This window comes from Lissotriton helveticus, chromosome 9, assembly GCF_964261635.1.
Source record: "Lissotriton helveticus chromosome 9, aLisHel1.1, whole genome shotgun sequence".
Classification (NCBI taxonomy): domain Eukaryota; kingdom Metazoa; phylum Chordata; class Amphibia; order Caudata; family Salamandridae; genus Lissotriton; species Lissotriton helveticus.
Genome location: NC_136070.1, coordinates 1,020,312,116 through 1,020,331,701, shown reverse-complemented (window position 1 = coordinate 1,020,331,701; position 19,586 = coordinate 1,020,312,116).

Sequence of the window (19,586 nt, the reverse complement as noted above, 5' to 3'; positions counted from 1 at the left end):
TTACACATTTCATTCTTCACTGCATAATTTTGTGATCTCATAACAAAACATGTACATGAACAAATAACAAAAAAGCATTAAAATCAGATCACTGCATCAAATCTTTTGTGAATCTTATCATCACACCAGTCAATACTATAAACTGCCTGCCTGTGCTAAGACTATTTTGACTTTTGAATTTTCAGAGCAAAATGGCAGACTCGCTGCGGGGAAATAATACTTTTTCCGGTTCTCTCTTGGGGTATATTTTGTGTAATTATACCCTCACTAGAGTCCCAATCAATGTGAATCTCTTGTAGACAAATATGGAAAAGGCGACGCATTTTCAATCCCCCTCTACTTTAGGGGATTATCATCAGGGCTGGACCACGGTGTAATCTTATGTTCATCAACGTAACTCACTCTTGTAGTGTTTTTATCTGCTGCGGTTGGTGTGTACTCAGTATCCTCACACGTGTTTATTATTTGTTTCCAAAACTTGTTTCTTTTTCTTTCTTAAACAAACTGAAGATTTGTAGCTCCGTCTTGGAAGTAGTTCCCTCTTCCTTCAATGGGTACCCCCTACTTTCACGTCCTTCTTTTTTTGTCGTTGAGCTGTCAACTCTTTGCGCATGTAGTCTTGATGGCCGTTTTTTTTATTTGGTTTCCAATCCATGGGACCAAGGGGGGTGGCCCAGCCTTGGCCTGCCTTGGAAGGGCACAGACCTTGCATTAAACCAATACTGTCTGAATAACCTGATCATGGCGTCTCTACCTATGATTGTGTCCCCATGGTACATCCTGGCCATTGGTGCAAGCATACAATCAGCAGGTAATACTGGTCTCCCATCCAGGTAAACTATCACACCATCTTCAGGTCTTGTCTGACACCCTATTTTCTCCCTGTCTTCCTTTTCTTTGGGTTCTGCTTCTCTTTGCAAATCTCTCACTTCCTCCCATGTATTCACTCCTCTCAACAGCATAAGTTTGCAGCTGATTCCACATGTATCGATTTTCTTGTTTACTGCCATCCTGTCTGGCACAATGTTGGGCCACTTGATCAGCATAACAATTACCAGCTGTCACTTTATTATTTTCAGATTGGTGAGCAGCACACTTTACCACGGCCAATTCTTTTGGCAATTGAATTGCTTCAAGTAATTCCTTTACAAATTGTCAATTTTTAATAGGGGTTCCTGAAGAAGTCATGAACTCCCTTTGCATCCATAGGTTGGCCAAAGTCATGCAAAACCCCGTAACCATACTAACTATCAGTATAAATGGTTACTCTCCAAATGTTTCCCAATTTTGCACGCTTTAATTAAAGCAATCAATTTGGCTACTTGTGCAGACTTGACTCCTGGTAAATAGGATGCTTCGACTTTACCAGATAATGTACACACAGCATAAGCAGCACGTAGTCCTCCTTACTCATGGCACATACACGAGCCATCTACAAATAGCTCATGTTCTGGGTCTTTTAAAGGTCTTCTTGTATGTCTGTGCGAGGTTTAGTACTGAATTCAACGAGGTTGATACAATCATGTTCGACTACCCCCTTACTTCTTCAAAGTGGGAATTTGGCAATAGGGTTGCTGCATTTAGAATAGTACACCTGACTATTGTCACGTTCTCTGAACCAAGAATAATTCTTTCATATTTAGTCATCCGACTAGGAGTTAAATACTGAGTACGTGTTCTGGTTAACAGAATCACGACTGCATGTGGGACATACACGGTCCCATGACAATGGATTCACTTTGCTCAAGACTCATGCAAGTTGCAGCTACCGATTTTAGGCAACCTGGCAATGCTGATGCCACTGGGTCCAATGTGGCAGAAAAGTATGCCACAGGACGTCACATTAATCCATTGGTCTGTGTTAGGACTGAAAGAGCACAATTGTCTCTTGTGTCACAAAATAGTATAAATTCTTTTGAGTAATCAGGCATTCCGAATGCCGGTGCTTCACACAGGCAGTTGCGTAATTTTAGGAAAGCAGTCATGCTTTCATCATCCCATTCGACTGGATCTTTTGCCCGTTTCCTTGTCAGCGGAATCAATGGTTTGGCTAGCACTGCAAATCCCACAATCCACTGCCTGCAGTAACTTACAACTCCAAGAAACATTCTGATTTCTTTCTGAGTTTGAGGTAGTTTCATGTTTTGAATTATTTTGATTCTTTCGGATGTCACTCCTCTGACCTCCTCTTTCTATCTGGTGTCCCAGATAAATACCTGAGGTTGTAAAGTATTGCAATTTCTCAGGGGACACTTTATGTCCATCCTTTGCCAAATGATTCAATAATCATCAATCATCATGCAGTCTATTCTGGTTCGCGATGCAATCAATAGATCATCAATATACTGCACTTGAACAGATTGTCCAGGCAGCACCAGTGATTCCAGACATCTTTTCAAAATCTGATTAAAGATGGATGGGCTTTCCATGTACCCTTGTGGAACGCGATTCCAAACGTAAACATGCTCGTCAAATTTGAACGAAAATAAAAATTTGCTATCTGGATGCAATGGAATGGAAAAGAAGGCATGACATAAATCAATTACAGTGAACCGTCCTGCTCTCCATGGTATTTGATACAGAATTACTGTTGGATTTGGTACTACTGGACAACATGGGATGACAATTTTATTAATCTTACGGAGGTCTTGGACTACCCTGTACTTTCCTTTTGGTTTCTTTATGCCAATTATAGGTGAATTACAAGAACTGCTCATTGTTTCTTCTAAAATGCCTTGTTCAACCAAACACTCAATTTCTTTTGCAACACCTGCCTTTATTTCTGGACTCATTTTGTACTGTCGAATATTTGGGTACACTGCACCTTCCTTCACTGTCACTTTTATGGGATCGACATTTGCCATTAAACCTACTTCTTTTCCGGAAAATCCCACACATTAGGATTTACAAAGGTTTGAAGCTCTTCTGGTAAATCTTCTAGGGACATCTTTTTAACTTCTGTTTCTTGTCTTACTAACATCATTTTATACACTCCGTCTTCACCGGGAGTCTGAATTTCAACACCATTTGGTGTGCAAAAGATTGTGCAGTTATCTTACATAGTAAATCCCTTCCTAACAAGATTACAGGGCTAGAGTTGCACACCACAAACTTGTGCATCTCTTGAAAATTACCTATACAGACTTCCATTGGTTCTGTGATAGGGGTCCTAGTTTGTTTATAAGAAACGCCCACTACTTGGATCGCTTTTCCCGAGAGGGGTAGGTTTGGGATGTCTGCTATTTTCGTATTTGAGTAACCCTTCTGCATATAAAAAGCAATTTATCTTCATTAAAAGAATTTAATCTTTCCAATCCTACATTTCCAGCTACCATTTCTTCCAATTCTACTCTTAATTTGAATATGTCTAATACTTTTGGTTGTGATTTTGGCTTTTCTATGTCTCGAGTCCATCTTTCTAATTCTTCAGGGCTTACTACAGTTGCACTTCTCGTTCCTGAGGATGTTTCAATCTGTACTTCCTTTGAACATCGGGGAGTAACTTTCCTGATTGAGTCACCCACTGGTTCTCGTACAGGTAAATCCATCAAGGAAATTACAGACTTGCATTCACTCACTTGGTCATCAAATATTAGGCTTTCTTCCCTAGATTGTACTATGGGTGTAGTTAGAACGGGAGTTTTAGGACTAGTTTGCTTATCTCCATATAGAGGAACTACAATACCTATAGTTAATGGTATTGTCAGAGCTTCAGGACTTGTATTTAATTGAGTGATTTTCTGGATTAACTCACTACGCTGTTTGTTTAATGCTTCTCTCTCTATTTCTTGTAGTACCTTTTCCAATGAGGTTTCATGTATAATCTGCGGAACCAAAAGTGTTTGTAAAAAGGGAGCACTAGGAATAACTTTATTAGTTTCTTCTTGGTAAAGTGGCGGATTTTTCATTAATAAATCTTCTAAATAATCATCATCTGAATCACCACCACAAGTCATTTAACGTTTAGTTTTCTCAGTACATTTACTTCCAGTCGGTTCTTCTGTGGTAAAGACAGGATATAATCCTTCCACGAGGATAGACTGTCTCCATTATTTCATTTGTTTATCTCGAGTATCTTTTGGAAATCTGGGATAAAGTCTGCTAAAACTTCTGTAACCTCGAGATCTATCGCGCTCAAAAGCCTCTGTCTCCCACTCTTCTAGGGCTTCATATTGCGTTAATCTTGGTCTAGGGTCTAATTCATTCGTGCTAGTTCGCAAATTGTGCAATATTCTACCAGTAAATGTACCATGTTCTGAAAAGGTTAATATGCCATCGTCTTTGGTATATTTTACCCAATTTTCCAACAACACACAAGTGTGGTAGCCTCTTTCTATCATCATGTATGATGCAGGCGTTTTTGGTGGTGGAATAATAATTCCTTCTCTAGTCTTCACTGGTTTATCTTTTTTTAAATAATTATTGATTTTCTGCATAAACAAAATGTTTCTCTTTTCTTGGTACATGTTGTATGGTCTTCCTCTAAATACTCTGTTCTCGTGCACAACCTAAATATCTTCTAACTGGACGATTTCCTACGATTGCTGGATTTTCTAATTTTCTACGAAATTAAAATTAATTCAATTATTATATTTTGTTTACTTTGCAGAAATCTTTCTCAAATACCAGCGCGTCTTTTATTTTCAATGACCAATGAGGTTTTGACTTACAAGCAGCGTTAACCAATGATTGCGCGGCTTTTCTGTGACTTGAGTATCACTCTCTGCACTCACCCCTCCTTTATAATTTTTCTCACGGCTACACACCCGCTGTTTCTACTAATACCAGTGCGTCTCTCTATGACGTCAGTGCAGCACCCGCGACTACTCCTCCTTTGCAAGGTAATACGACAACTCAATTTCTTTCAAAATCTAATTACACATTTCATTTATTAACAACATGAAAACATTTGCTACTGTGCCTGATTGACTAACCTCAAAAGAAAAGATAATTTCTTTCACTATGAGTAAACCTATTTCCGTCTACTCTTCATACACTGGGAGTAAATCAACCTTCCGTTTACTCTTCACTTAAGCAAAAAGAACCTGTAACTTCTTCAGAATTACCCTTTCTAGGTGATATAAAACCAAAGTTTCACCAACGAACTCTTTTGCTACCAATCACTCTCTCTTTTATACTAGAAATTGATCCCTAACTTAGTGCTTCAAGTCTTACCTAACTTTCTGCACCTATTCCATCAAGGCAAGTAACCTCACTGCAGTGTGGCTTCCATTTACCACCCGCTTTTCAATATCCCGGGATTTCCAAACAACAAATAATACAAACGGGTTTTGGTTAGTACATAAAATCAATAAAATCAATAATCAATACGCAAATAACTACCTATCTTTAACTAAACTCTAACCGTCGCTCTGCTACTAGAAAGTATACTGATGGCGCGCGGGACTACCATAGCAATACCATACTCACCTGGGCCCTTAAACATTCACACTTTGAACTAGTAATCCTGCTCTTTCTTACAGCCTATTAGTACTTTGATTCCTTTTAGGACTTATACCTTTGTCACCTATGCTATAAGTCCTAGGGATCGAAAGGGTGTTAGCATAATAAGTAGTATTTAACAATTTTACCTTTCCTGTAATAACCACAGACTCAGGAGAAGTTTAAACACTTTATCTATGCAAGTTTTGATGAGTCTTTGTCCATAATACAGTGGCCATAAATTTTACAAGGAAGAATATGACTAATAGGACATGAAGTTTGCAAGAAATCACCGCAACACCTTTAGACATTGGTACCTGGGAAGGGTGAGAAAAGGAAATAGCACAAGGACATACCACATGGATTATATTTACCTAGAATGATGTGAGGACCAACCCTGGCCACTGGCTGGGGCAAAGATAGGGCTCCCGACTAACCAGGTGCCCTTGGGACAGGACAGGTGACCTCCGGTAAGTGTAACACCAGCGTCACACCCCTCTCTAAGCCAAATTAGGTACTTCGACTGGGTAATCGATAAATCTCCCTCAGCAACACCTCGATTCTTCTGACAGAGTTCTCCGCCAGCACCTCTGCTTCCGATCTCCTATAGCATGCGTTGGGTCAGTGACAGGTCAGCTACTCGGACAAGTCAGTCAATTTTCTCTAACTAAACCTACCTTAGTTATACCATTTCCAGGGCAATGTACCACCCCTAAATGTTGAAAATCTATGTGTTCCTCTTCAGTGATTGGTCAAGAAGACAAGGAGAGGTCATCCCACCATACTAAGATGAGCTAATTTTTCATTGAATTATATTGATCAAGTTCCCGCCCATAATTTATTTTACCATGAACTTTTATTCCACCCAGCAATATTGGTTTCAGATTGAATACATTGTATTTGATATAGTTAATTTCTCTTCATTTCCTGATGTCAAATGGAAAGCTTCCCAGGAGCTTCGTGGGTAAGTTGAGAGTTGGCATTCAATTACAGTGACTTCAGGATTTTCTGGGATCTTCTGCGCAGCTTTTTTCAATATGGAGTTTGTGTCACACTTGGGCCCGAATACGAGCTAATAACAAAGTCAAAGAAAAACAAAGTAGAATACAAAAATAAATTAATGCACTGTATACCACTTATCTCTACTCTAGACCCATTATTTTATTCATACTATAGCATTAATAATAACAAACAAAGTTTAGTACAAGCAGCAGCAGATGCTTAAATGTGTGAGACATAAAGTGGCCATCTTGGCACTAGTGTGCAGAAGCAAGAAGTTCCCACCAAAAGCACAGATACGTCACACCACGTAGATTTGGCAGATGCATGCGCAGAAGAGTTCCTGCATTTTCCATGGCCATTTTAAGACACTCAGGTTATTATTAGTAAAGGCATATAGTAAAGCTTCCCCATGATACTAAATATATTGTGTAATGCAAATATTAGTAAACAAAACATGTTGATTAATTCATTATAGATTATTTCGAGAGGGCTGAGTCCAAGCAAGTTTCTGTACATATGCTCCATCATAGGTAGGGGTATACAGTAGCATGCGGGTAGAGGTACTAGGGTGTAGGTGGTGGAGATGTAGTAAGGTATACATGGGGGTAGATGTCTTTATTTATTAAATCTACCAGAAGAGGATAGTTAGCCTTGAAGGAATCTAGTATTAATTCAATTCCCAGACTCTTTATGAAAGAAACATTTTAAAGTTTAAAGGATCCCCCCCCAAAAAAATGCAGGAATATCACTTTTAGTGGCAGTGGAAAAACTCAATATTCCATCCCAAACCTGCACTGGAATCTGTGGTATTCATAGTCTTTAGTCACAACTTTTATCAACTGAAGTTTTTGAGCCTCTTGATGTTTTTGTTGTTGCAGTTTTATATAGTAAAAACTCGTCCTAGGGGCATTTTGGTGCTTCACATAAGCGCTGGTTACATTACTCATGGTCACATCTTTTTTTTAGGCCTGGGGTATATGTACAAGGGGCTAATGCCGCCCTTACAGCATTTTTCAGATGGTTTTGCGGCGATATTTTTATCGCCATATATACAAGCTGTCACTAACCTCTGTTAGCAGCAGTTTTCCGGCGAAAACGTCAATTATAAAGATCGCCACTTCTGTTAGCGATAATGACATGCAATGGAGGCGTTCCCATGCAAACTCGCCTGCTAACCCTACATCGTGTCACTCTTACGCCTTGCATCGTGCAGGCATAAGGTACTGACGCAGTGCCGTTTTTGAATGGTTCCCGGGTGTCGGCCCAGTTGATGAAACATCGGTAGAGGTTGCGCGCTGCGAAGTCATCGTCTGTAAGCGTTGGCGGAGTGGTGGTGCTGAGGGAATTGACAAGATGTACATCGGTGGCCTTGATCCAGCTGCGAGGGGCACGATGATGGTGGTTGTGTACTGTGGGCATGGTGAAGACTTGATGTATACAATGATGGCCGGTCCAGGAGACTCCGGTGATGTAGGTGTAGTTGAAGATCCCGCTGGCGAAGGAGACATGCTCGACCATGTGTCCTGCTATGTGGCTTGCTGCGGTGACCAGCTGCTTGAGTCTGATGTTGGGGAGCTACCCCAGGAGGGGGTGGTGTTCTGGTCACTAGGGTTGCCCAGGTGGAACTTGAGTTCACCGAGTAGGATGTCATCGGTGGATAGGAGAGCCTGGTGTGCAATGAGGTCTACAATGGTATCGGAACATGGGTATCCATGGTCCGGGGAACCTGCAGATGAGGGTGCCGCAGAGGATGGGGTTGGGGTAGGTCCAGATCTGGAAGTTAAGGTGTTTCATGGTCACCGTTGGGTTATTAGAATGCGTGGTCAGTCGGAGTGTGCTTGTGTAAGTGATGGCAATGTCTCCTCTTGGACGGTCGGGGTGGTCCTTGTGGGTGATTCAGTAGCATCGTTGATGGCGATGGTGATGTCCGGTCCGAAGCAGATGTTGGTCCTGGCCGGTGATGTGGTATCCAGGGTTGATGGCGAGGAGGGTGCTGGCACCGTAGGGGTGGAGTGTCCAAGAAGAAGGGTCCTTTGTGCAGAGCGCGGTCCAGGGGCGGACGGACGTAGTCGGGCTTGCCTATGGCTTGCCTCTGGCATGCGAGACATCCATTACAACACAGGCAATACACGTAATGCCATTACAACGCAAATACAACAGTGCAGGTGCCCTTACATCGCATTCCATTACAATGCATTATGAGGTCAGTACTGGGGTATTTTTAATTTTTAGGGTGTATATGGTTTTCGGGTGTCGGAGATTAAATGTCGGGTGTATTATGGGGTAAAATTTGGAATTCGGGGTGTGTTTTGGGAACATATATGAAAATTGGGGTATGCATTTGGGTCAAATATGAAAATTGGGGTGTGCATTTGGGCCAAATATGATTTTTAGGGTGCGTTTTGGAGGTTCAAAGATGAATTTTAGGGTTCAGGGTTTGCTTTGGGGCGCAAGGGTTAGTTTTAGGGTTGCGCTCACTGAAGGGGGAATAGTAATGTTTACATCTCCGCAATCCAACACCTTCCCTTCTGTTGCAATATGCCTAGTATTAGTATGCATTGTAATGGAATGCCATACAATGGTATGCGTCGTAAATCCCTATATACCTTTAGCACACCAGTGGCACGCCCGCTGCGCATGACTGCACAGTGGCCACCATTGAGAAGTGCTGCAGGGAGGGACTGGGCAGCTGGGAGGTAGGAAATGCAGGAAAGAACACTGGATAGGGCGTGGGCGCTGGGGTGTGTGTGTGTGTGAGTGAGTGTTGTAAATATTTAAATGTAAGAAATCTTACCTCAAGGCTGGGTCCCGTGTCTTCGTTGCTTCTGCTCTCCTGAGTCTTCTTCCAGGAACAGGAAGTAGGCAGGCAGGACCCCTCCCCTAAGCCAATCACAAAACTGCAATGCGGCATTGGGATTGGTCATTGACGCCGGGACGAGGCGTTCAGCCAGGAGCTAGAGGTGTGGGCATGTTCGCCATGCAGGCTGTAATGTAGCCTGCACTGCGAACTGGACAGTGTGCATGACTGCTCTATGCGGCCTGAGTGGGCCGACCAAACAGTCACTGCGCACTTGAGTGGGCATGCCACTCTGCCCCTGCCCTACTCTGTGAGTGGAGCAGCCCTTCCACCATCCTGCCTGCAAAGGAAACAAGGCGCGATTACATCAGGAAGTTATCATCATGTGATGATTGCTCCTCTTCTTGCACTTGAAAGCAGTAAGGTGATGCTCTCCCACCACAGCGGATGAGCCGACACTGGGGGTGTGTCTTCTGCAGGTGCTAGGCCTGGGAGACTCGACCCCCGGGCCTCCACCGCTATGTGTTCCACCTTCTTCTTACCTGGACATTTACACTGTGGAGCAATCCGCTAAACTCTCTCCGAATCTGTGACTCAGCCAGCAGGAGCCACAGCCAGGTGGGATTGCACAAGCCTGGGTACAGCAGTCGCTGCCAAGTCCGTTGGTGAACCTCCCGATGCAATTGATGTAGCAGCCAGGGCCCCCTTAGGCGTGAACTTGCAGCGCTCCCGTAACACAAGTTTGGTGCAGCGCAGGGGGCTCACAGCGTCCAGCCAGCACAACCTCATCCAGCCTGTGATGCATAGAGGTGCCGCCTACCGTTGGTAATCCCCTTCGTGTACCCTGGTGTAGTGGTGGATCCTAGTATGCAATGCAGACCTCCCTACATTGGAGCACAGGAGCGCTTCTACCACTCACAGCTCCAAGGGGTGCAAGGCGGTCTTCTCACACAGGTCAGCAACGTGTCTCCATGCGACCGGACAGATTTTACCACCAGGTACGGGCAATCGCCGTGCCTCAATGTCTACCACCACGGGTCATCAACTCCACAGCTCCTCTGCAGGCTCCAGACGCAGGTCCAGTGAGGCATCCAGACTCCAGGCACAGGTCCAGCAAAGCATCCAAGCTCCAGACGCAGGTCCAGCAAGGCATCCAAGCTCCAGACGCAGGTCCAGCGAGGCATCCAGACGCAGGTCCAGTGAGGCATCCAGGCTCCAGGCGCAGATCCTGCGAGGCATCCAGCCTCTCATCCAGGTCATCCTGGATGTTGGGTGGCTTGAGGGGGTTGTTGATGTGTGCTACAGTTGGCCTTGACCGCTCCATTCTGCATTTCATTGTTTTATTTGCCTATTTTCCTATTGGAGGTCGCCTGATAGGCTTTTTTTCATTAGAGGCAAACAAATTCACATTGGGCTGACTGATGTGCGTTTTTTCCCGCTAATGGGCCTTTCCTTGGTTTTCGCCCGCTAACGCCGGAATTCCTATCACCATCACGCTAATGTTAGTGGCAGTTTTCATCACTGATCCCTGAAGCTATCGCCATGTAGCGACATCTTGTACATACATCGCTAACAAGGCAATAGTTTTCAGTGGTGCACAGCTGTAAGAAAACTGCCGCTAACTAGCTTTTGTGGTAGTTTTCGCCAGTCCTTGTACATATGCTCCATGGTGTTTAAGTGATTGCCTAGAGTCAAACCAGGCCTCAAACCTGCTTCCCCAGTTTTAAAGAAGGCAGTTCTGGCTGTGATGATACATCCTCTCAGTGCTTTCTCCCTGTTATGGATTTTCCACACAGATCCGGAGTTGACAATGCTTCCATTCACCTAGGGCTACATTACAGCAACACAATCGATCTAGAAGCCTTTGGTAATTTGATCTATTGTGTTTTATTGTAGCGAAATACAACAGCAGGGCTACTGATTGGATTTTGTAAATTTGACCATGTAGCACCAGCATTAGCCACAGTGGATTTAATACAGTTAAAATAGATCATTTTCGTTAGCACATAAGTTGGTTGCATGTACCCATACTTGCCACAAAGTCCTGTATCCCCCGCTGCCAAAGTTCTTAGATATCATCAAGCTAGGATTAGGTCTAGATGTGAGACTAAGGGTAAACTTCTTGCTGCTATGTTCAAGTGTAAAAACTAGCAGCAAAGCCTTTCTTTCTACAGAGTCAATTAAGTGGAATTTTCTGCCCAGGGATTCGAAATGGAATATCCTTACATGAAATCAGAAAAAGGCTGAAGACTCAACAATCCTCAACCTGATTCCTCCTTGCTGAGTTAATCATGTTATTCTTTCTCCTGCAAATGGGCTCTTTTATAAATATATATTAATAAAACATACTGAATTTACTTGAGATGTTTGATTCACAATCAGAACTGCTCCATCAGGCATGCTTTGGAAGCGTTTCTAAATTCTATTCAATCTGATCTGCTCCATAAATCACATTCAATCGGATTTAGCTTTAATAGTTCCAGTTTTGAAGTTCTATATTCATCACATAGAATAGAAAAGAAAAATCCTTCTTTAAATGTAATCTATTCTAAAGTGTTATGTAAATCATATTCACTCATAAGCTCTCTAGAGTAGTTGCCATCATTATTGTTAAAAATTGTGCCAATTTATCAATGAAAACACACAACTGCAGATGTCTTTGGCAATATCTGTGATGCAGAATATCTTTGAAGGCAGTGGGTGTCATTTATCCCTTTCAGTGAATGCAGCTTTATGAAGTTGTGTAAGTGTTTCCAACTGAGGTAGAATTTGCCTTCATGTTATCCCATTTACAGTCGCAGAAGGTCCTTCCCCATTGGATGGAGGTTTGGGCTGCAGGGGATTCACACCATTCATATCTACCTGTATCCCTCTGTTTCAGAAGCAAACATAGGGGCTTATTTACAAGGAGCTTGCGCATCCAATGCATCAACATTTTGTAGGCATTATCGGCACTGTTAGTACTCTGTATTTACAGGCTGATGTATCTTGGAGGATGCGTCTCTTTTGGAGTACTGTGTCAAAAGGAGCACGGCTCTGAACCACCTGCGTCACGTATGTGTTAATGTATGTAAGGTAGGCGTTCCATTCTAATTTCCACTGTAAAATAGTTGCATGCATATTCATGAGTCTTAACAAAAGTGACGCATTGGGGTTCTTGAGCTGTGCAGAGGCCCAAACGCATCAAAATTCCTGCGCCTGTGAAACCCATGGGTAGGAAATGACGCACTGACATTGGTATATAAAGAGAAGCCAGAGTGAACAGTGTGGCAAGCACTACTACACCTTGGAGGTGCTAATTGTTTAGCTGGGGGTTACAAGGAAACCTCCACCCCAACTACCCACCCCTCCCACTCAAAGGCAGCGCGGGAGAAGCGAGTAGGTTTATAAACAGCAGACTACCCTTATTCATCTCAGGGAGGAAGAGGTCATCACTTACTACCAGCTCAGGAAGGAGTCCATTGTCCAACTGCTACACCAGATAGCACCAAAACACCAGACGCACCTCCCAGGGCCTCCGCCATCTCTTCCCAGGTGAAGCTCATGACTGTCCTACACATGTTGGCATCAGGCTCATTCAAGACCACAGCAGGCAGAGTGAAATGCTCAGGACACCAATCTGAACATGAATCTCCCACAGCTATGATAATAAATATTAGGCATACACTTACACAATCCCCTACAACTTCTACTAATATACAAACATGTGAACGGAAAACGTATTTTGGCTACTCATGTAGCTCCTCATGACAACATCCGTCTGTCCCACATGAGTATGGCCCACATTGCATTACATAAATGTGAAGCAAAATGCACCATGATAACTATTAATCCCAAAAATAAAAATATAGTTCAAGGCAGACAATGAATAGAATAACAATCCTTGTGAATTGTGTGAACTGCAACACATGTATGATCCACCATAACTGGGGAAGTAAGTGCATATGAAAGACCTGTGCCAAGGTCATGTAGGAAACCAATGACATCTGTGCATTACCATTGGCATTTGCCTGTGTTTAGTGTAAACCATGTCAGTAATGTCACAACCTACCTATGGAGGATCAACTAGTCCATTATCAGATCACCAACCTGTCACATCACAAATGTAGTGGGAGCACATGACATAGAGTGGCCATGGCCATCTCCAAGTAGCCATCACAGAAAGTTACAGGATCAACATGTCAGTCAGGATGTAGAAGTGTACTATGTCTCAACCCATGCTCACCATTTTCCTTTACACAGAGTAATGGAGGAGACATGTGTACACCTTTGACCAGCTCCATGAGTAACACATATTGTGAATTTTTTTTAGAAATGTGTATGGCCATTTAACTGTATATTACACACATGGACCAGAATGTATCTGTAAAAGTGATCCAAATCATTGACAGTTGTGCTATCTTTTCCTATTTCAGCTTACCAAGGATATGGTTTCCAGTCATGACTCTATATGCACACCAACAGACCGTACCAGAGAGGAACTACAACCAGGTACACAGCAAGACCCTTTGGTCTGCTCAAGGCCCTGTTCTAATGTCTTGACTTTTCAGCGGGAGATTGCTGTACTTGCCCCCATTGGTGTGCAAGATCATACTTATCTGTGCCATCCTGCACAATATATGTGAGGACGAATGACCCCTGGGATGGGGGCCAGCAACAGCAGGACCCAATGGAGGAGAAGGAGGAGGATGGTGGAGGCATCCAAAACTCAGTGGCTGGTTTTAGATGACGCGCACACATTGTGCAACAGTTATTCACCTGAATCACATATACAGTGATGGAGCTATAACTATCATATCATGAATGTTCAAAAAGCAAATAAATGTATGTATCAAACTTGGTCTTTTTGTTAATTTCACAGTACCTGTAGACATCTACACACCCACATCATGTCAACTAGAAGTAGGCTTCAGAAGTTTACACTCATGTCATCAGACCTGTTGACCAACATGTGCCCATGCTGCACATCTATTGCACATATACAGAAATGCTATGTGAATATGTGTACTGCACCATAAACACAAGGGGTTACACATATGTGCAATGCTAACATACACATGTGACACATCCCAAGTCTTCAAGTATGTCTGCCAAAAATATTTAAGCTGGAAAAGTGATCCCTGGAAGTGTTTACCTGCATTGCAACAATCTATACACTGTCCCACACACAAAGGGCTAGTTGCGTCAATTAAAGCAAACACATTGCCAATTTCACAGGCAAGGCATCGGTCAAAAACAAAGCTTTAGTTGGAAAGGTGATAACGCGTCATTCGGAATGGTGACGCTCAAGGAATGTATGACACAACCAAGTCCATGCATGCCATTACCACACATGCTTTTACAACACAGCCATTACAACCAAGGTACCATAACCACACAAACTTTTACCACATAGGATTTTACAATGATTATGCCTTTACAACACATGTCATTGTAAAAGCATGAATGGTAAAGGCATATGCGTGGTAAAGGTTTTACAAGTAAATGTTAGTATTTTACAGGTAATTATATATCCTGTTTATGTATATATAAAGGGTTTATATTTTGCTTTAAAATTCTTACATTTTCGCTTCTAAAGGCATGCATAGTAAAAGCATATGCTTGGTAAAAAAATTTCAGGTAGGTACAAACCCTATTGTGTGTATATATATATATATCTATGCACATACACAAAAATAGGGTTTGTACCTAACAGAACATTTGTTATATTTATGTATTAGTTTCCAAGATTTCACCAGAGCTGCTGAACTCTATTAAGACGGGTGTTCCCTTCGTGAGGGTGGACTCACATACACTTGCAATGACTTCTTCAAAGAAGAGGTTGGGGACTCACAGGGTCAATTTGAAAAGATTTATTGCTCCTGCAAACAGACCGGTTTGGGCAAAACTGCCTTTCTTAATGTTTGCTTTAATTAGGAAAACATCCCATCGGAAATTATGTTTAAATATGTATTCACTGACATTCAGCAGTTATAGTTACCTGAGCTAACTATAACTTATGCCCACCCCCTGCAGTGCACTGCTTAAGACTATACATATTACATCAGTCATGACATGGTCAGTGTAATCACTGATGACATCACTGATGACATCTCAAATGGCATCACTGAGGACATTATCCAGTTAATGAGTGTTTTCAAAACGTATATGAGTGTTAAATATATAGCTCAAGAAAAGAGAGAGGGACCCAAGCACCAAAGAAGAAGGGTACCTAAATAGACCTAAGTCACAAAAAGAAACCTTTGCGTAAATACACATAGATGAATCCACACTCAAAGTAGGAACCTTATATCACCAACATGAAGACAATGAACATAGGGACTAAGAAATCAAGTAATCAATTGGAATCAGATAGACAGTACAAATGTATTTGGTACAATGTAACAGAATTCTTTTTAAACATATGACCAGAAAGGTATATTCTTCTTTCTCCCGTTTCTACGGGTATCTCAAGTGTCCTAGTCAGCACAAATCCCAGAGCACTGCTTGCCTCAGGGTTCCATGATAAAAACAAGTGTGGTCTGATTCGTAGTATTAAAATGTATCCAGTACCTCAAAAGTTTTCAGCAAAAATACAAGGCAATTCTGGATTATATCCTTTCTTAAAATCCAGCCCACCTCAAATGCCTTCAGGTCTTGGATGTCCTTTCTATCGAGCCCACTTCTAATAGACACAATCACGTAGAGAGATATCTCTCGAAGGAGGCGTATACCCTGTGTTGTTCTCAGCAATATACAGATTCCTGAATGGGACTGTCACATAATAATGGCCTACGTGATTGTGTCTATTAGAAGAGATTAGTGTTGACTAGGACACTTGAGATACCCGTAGGAATGGGAGAAAGAGGAATATTCCTTTCTGGTTTAAATTGAGGCTGATTTAGTTTAGTTTAGTTTAGTTTCATGGAAACTACTAAGAATTTGAGAAATTGTGTTTTTTCCTGAAGAAGGTGATGGTCAAAATATAGCGCCCACCGAAACGCGTCCATGCACTGATTTGGAAAGCCAACTATCAATCCATGTGGACAACTGTTATTGAGGACAAAAAAAGACAAAGAATTTTCTCATGATATAACAATTGATCTGTTCAAGATTTAGTGGTTCTTTCCGTGACGAGGAAACATTTTCCTGCCTGTTCTCCCAATTCTTATTCCTGCTATAATAAGATGTAATTTGTCTCTTTGTAATTTTTTTCAATTTAGTGGATTGTATTCTTTACTAGTATGGTTTTTAAATTGTTACTTTGTGATAAATTTAGACAGGTATTGTGATTTTAACATTTTTTTTGTGTTTAAGAAGCTTTATTGAGACAGTTAAGAACAAAAGTACAACAGTACTGCAAACGTTATAATAAAAAGTGAAAACAAACAGGCAGAATAAAGATCATAAAGGGATAAAAGCAGACAAGAACAGCCCAGGTCAGGAAACAAAACCAGAAAATGGAAAAATAACGAAAAGTTGCACCTTAAAACAAATAGCATTTTCTGGTATGTTGGATCAAAGAATAGTAAAAGAAAAAGAATGATAGGAGAAGAGGGGAGAAAGGGAAAGAAAAGAAAAAGGAAAAAAGAAAGAGGAAAGAAAAAAAGGAAAAGAAACGAAAGAGGGAAGAAAAAAAAGCAAACAACATCCTGTCAGATAAATATATGTGTGGGTATTACAATACATTCAATACAGTGGGTTCATATAAAGTAGAAATTGTACAATAAAGTATAAAAATCGTATAAGGAAAGCAAAAAGGTACTTATGGTGGTTGGTAGACGAAGGAATTGTCAGTGTTGCGCAGTGCAGAGGCAGAGAGATACTCGGTGAGGGGGGACCAGAAGTTCTCTTCCTGAAAAAGTTGCTGAGAAGTGGTAACAGAAGCTTTGTCCATTCTGTGATGATAGCAAAGATGAATCCACCATGCAGAGAAGGAGACCTTGGTAGCATCTTTTCAGATAGACGTAATTACCTGAAAGGCAATGGCGATTAACAAACCCACAAAAAAACCACTCTGCAAGAACGAAACCAACGCACAGAGTTGCTACTAAAAAGATGGAGTAAACATCAAATGGGAAAGTAATTGAACCAATAGAGGAGATAGATTTGCAAACCTTTATCAAAAACAAATTAATAGGGTGGCAAAGAAAAAATTAATGCATAAATGAGCCAGGGGTAGTTGTACATGACCAGCGATTTGGGGAGAGGTCCAGACGAAATTTGGAAAGAGATAGTGGGGTAAAAAATAGTCTGTTGTAAAAATAATAGAGGGTCTGAGTTGTGCTAGCTGTACAGGAAGTGTGATGAATGCGTGCCCATTTGGAATTCCAAGTGTGAATAGAGAGTATGTTGCAAATCGGATTCCAATGCAAGTTCTACTTTACTTTTAGGACAGTCTGGGGAGGAGAAATGAAGGTACTTGTCGATGTGAGATGTCCGGAGGGGAAGAGTGAGAGACAAAGGTTCAAAAGTAGGGTCCGAATCAGAGGGGAAAGAACTGTAGAGTGAGGAAATCTGAGAGGTCAAAAGTGATCTTTATGAATCATATCTGTGGAGTGAAGATAGAGGTAGGCCGAACTTAGTTCCTGAGATGAGAAAAAGAGGAACCATGCATTAGATGTTTAACCAAGAAAGTTCCCTTGGCTGCCCACGTTTTCCCAAAAATAGTACGGTTTGATAGTTTAATAGACTTATTGTGCCAAAGAGGTGAGTCGAGAAACAATTGTAGAGGAGAATGGGATTTGCGTTGTATTGGATGGAAGGTAGAAATTAAATGTGAAATAGTAGGATAATTAAAAGAGCAAGAAGGATGGAGAAAATGGGCTAGCGAAGAAAAAGGAAAAGGATGAAGCAGAGATTCTTCCAATCTGTGCCAAACAGGAGAGGGAAGATCTGTTGAAGAGGACAAATAGGGTAACAATTGACAGAATAAAAAGGAAGCATTTTATTGCTGGAAGTTGGTAAACTGAACACCTCCCCGATCTTTAGGGGCAGACAAGACAGATAAAGAAATGTGAGCTTTCTTGCCATTCCAAAGAAACTTACTCAAAGTAGTATTGAGAGTCTTGAAAAATGTCAACGCGAGTTTCACCGGAAGCATGGATAAATAAAAATTAATAATCGGGAGCAGCATCATTTTGATCCTGTCCAGTCTACCCCACTAAGACAAAAAGAGGTGAGACCATCTGTCTGTCAAAGTATTAACTTTCAGTAAAAGATCCTCTAAATTAAGATGAACTGTTTCAGCGATGGAAGAAGAATACTTTATAGCTAGGCAAGTAATACCACAAGTGTTCCATTTGAAGTCAGTCCCATCAAACATACTTTTTAAACAATATTTGTTTAATGGGATGCCTTCGGATTTAGAAAAATGGAACCAGACTGGGCGGCATAAGAGGAAATTAGATCAATGAAGGCGGGCAAAGAGGTAGAGGGATTGGAAAGATATAACATAATATTGTCTGCATAGGCAGTATATTTAATTTCTATTGTCTTATGTAGGAAGGCACGAACTGTAGGTGAGAGATGTAAGAAATGAAGAAATGGTTCGAGAGAAAGGACAAAAAGTAAAGGAGAAAGGGAACATCCCTGATGAGTGCCACGCTGTAAAGGAAAATAGGAAGACTGAGAGCCGTTGCCAAAGACAGAGGTGGTAGGTGAGGAATATAATAAATGAATAAAGGAAAGGATAGTGGAACCAAATCGATGCCATTTAAGGGCACGCATCATAAAAAGCCAGTGTATTCGGTGAAAAGCTTTCTCCGCGTCGAGAGTAATGGCCAGCAACAGGGGAGGAGCTCTTGGAAGCTAGATGGATAATATTAGGAAAAGTTTTGGAATTGTCAGCTAAAGTCTTACCCTTAATGAATCCCGTTTGTTTGGAACCAATCAGGTCCGGAAGTATATGATTAATACGTAAAGCCAGTATTTTTGCGAAAATTTTACAGTCTAAGTTAATCAAAGAAATGGGGTGGTAGTTGGCACAGAGGGATCTTTATCTGTCTTAGGAATTAAACGGATCATGGCTTCAAGAAAGGAACCCCGAGTCTCATTGTGAGAGACAAAACATTGAAAGAGAGTCAGAAGGTGGGGTAAAAGTATTTGGGAGAAACAAGAGTAAAATTCTGCAGTAAAGCCGTCCAGCCCAGGAGCCTTGTCTTTAGGTAGCTGAGAAAGAGCTACCTTTATCTTGGAAAGGGATATATCGATATCCAACATAGAATAATCAGGAGAGGGGGAGGTACGAGGGGGTAATGGTTAAAAAAAAGAGTCAAGGGCGGCATCGGATGGAGAAGATTCAGGGGTATAAAGTAGGTTATAGAAGTCTGTGAAACAATTCAATATCTCTCCGTCTGCAAAGTGA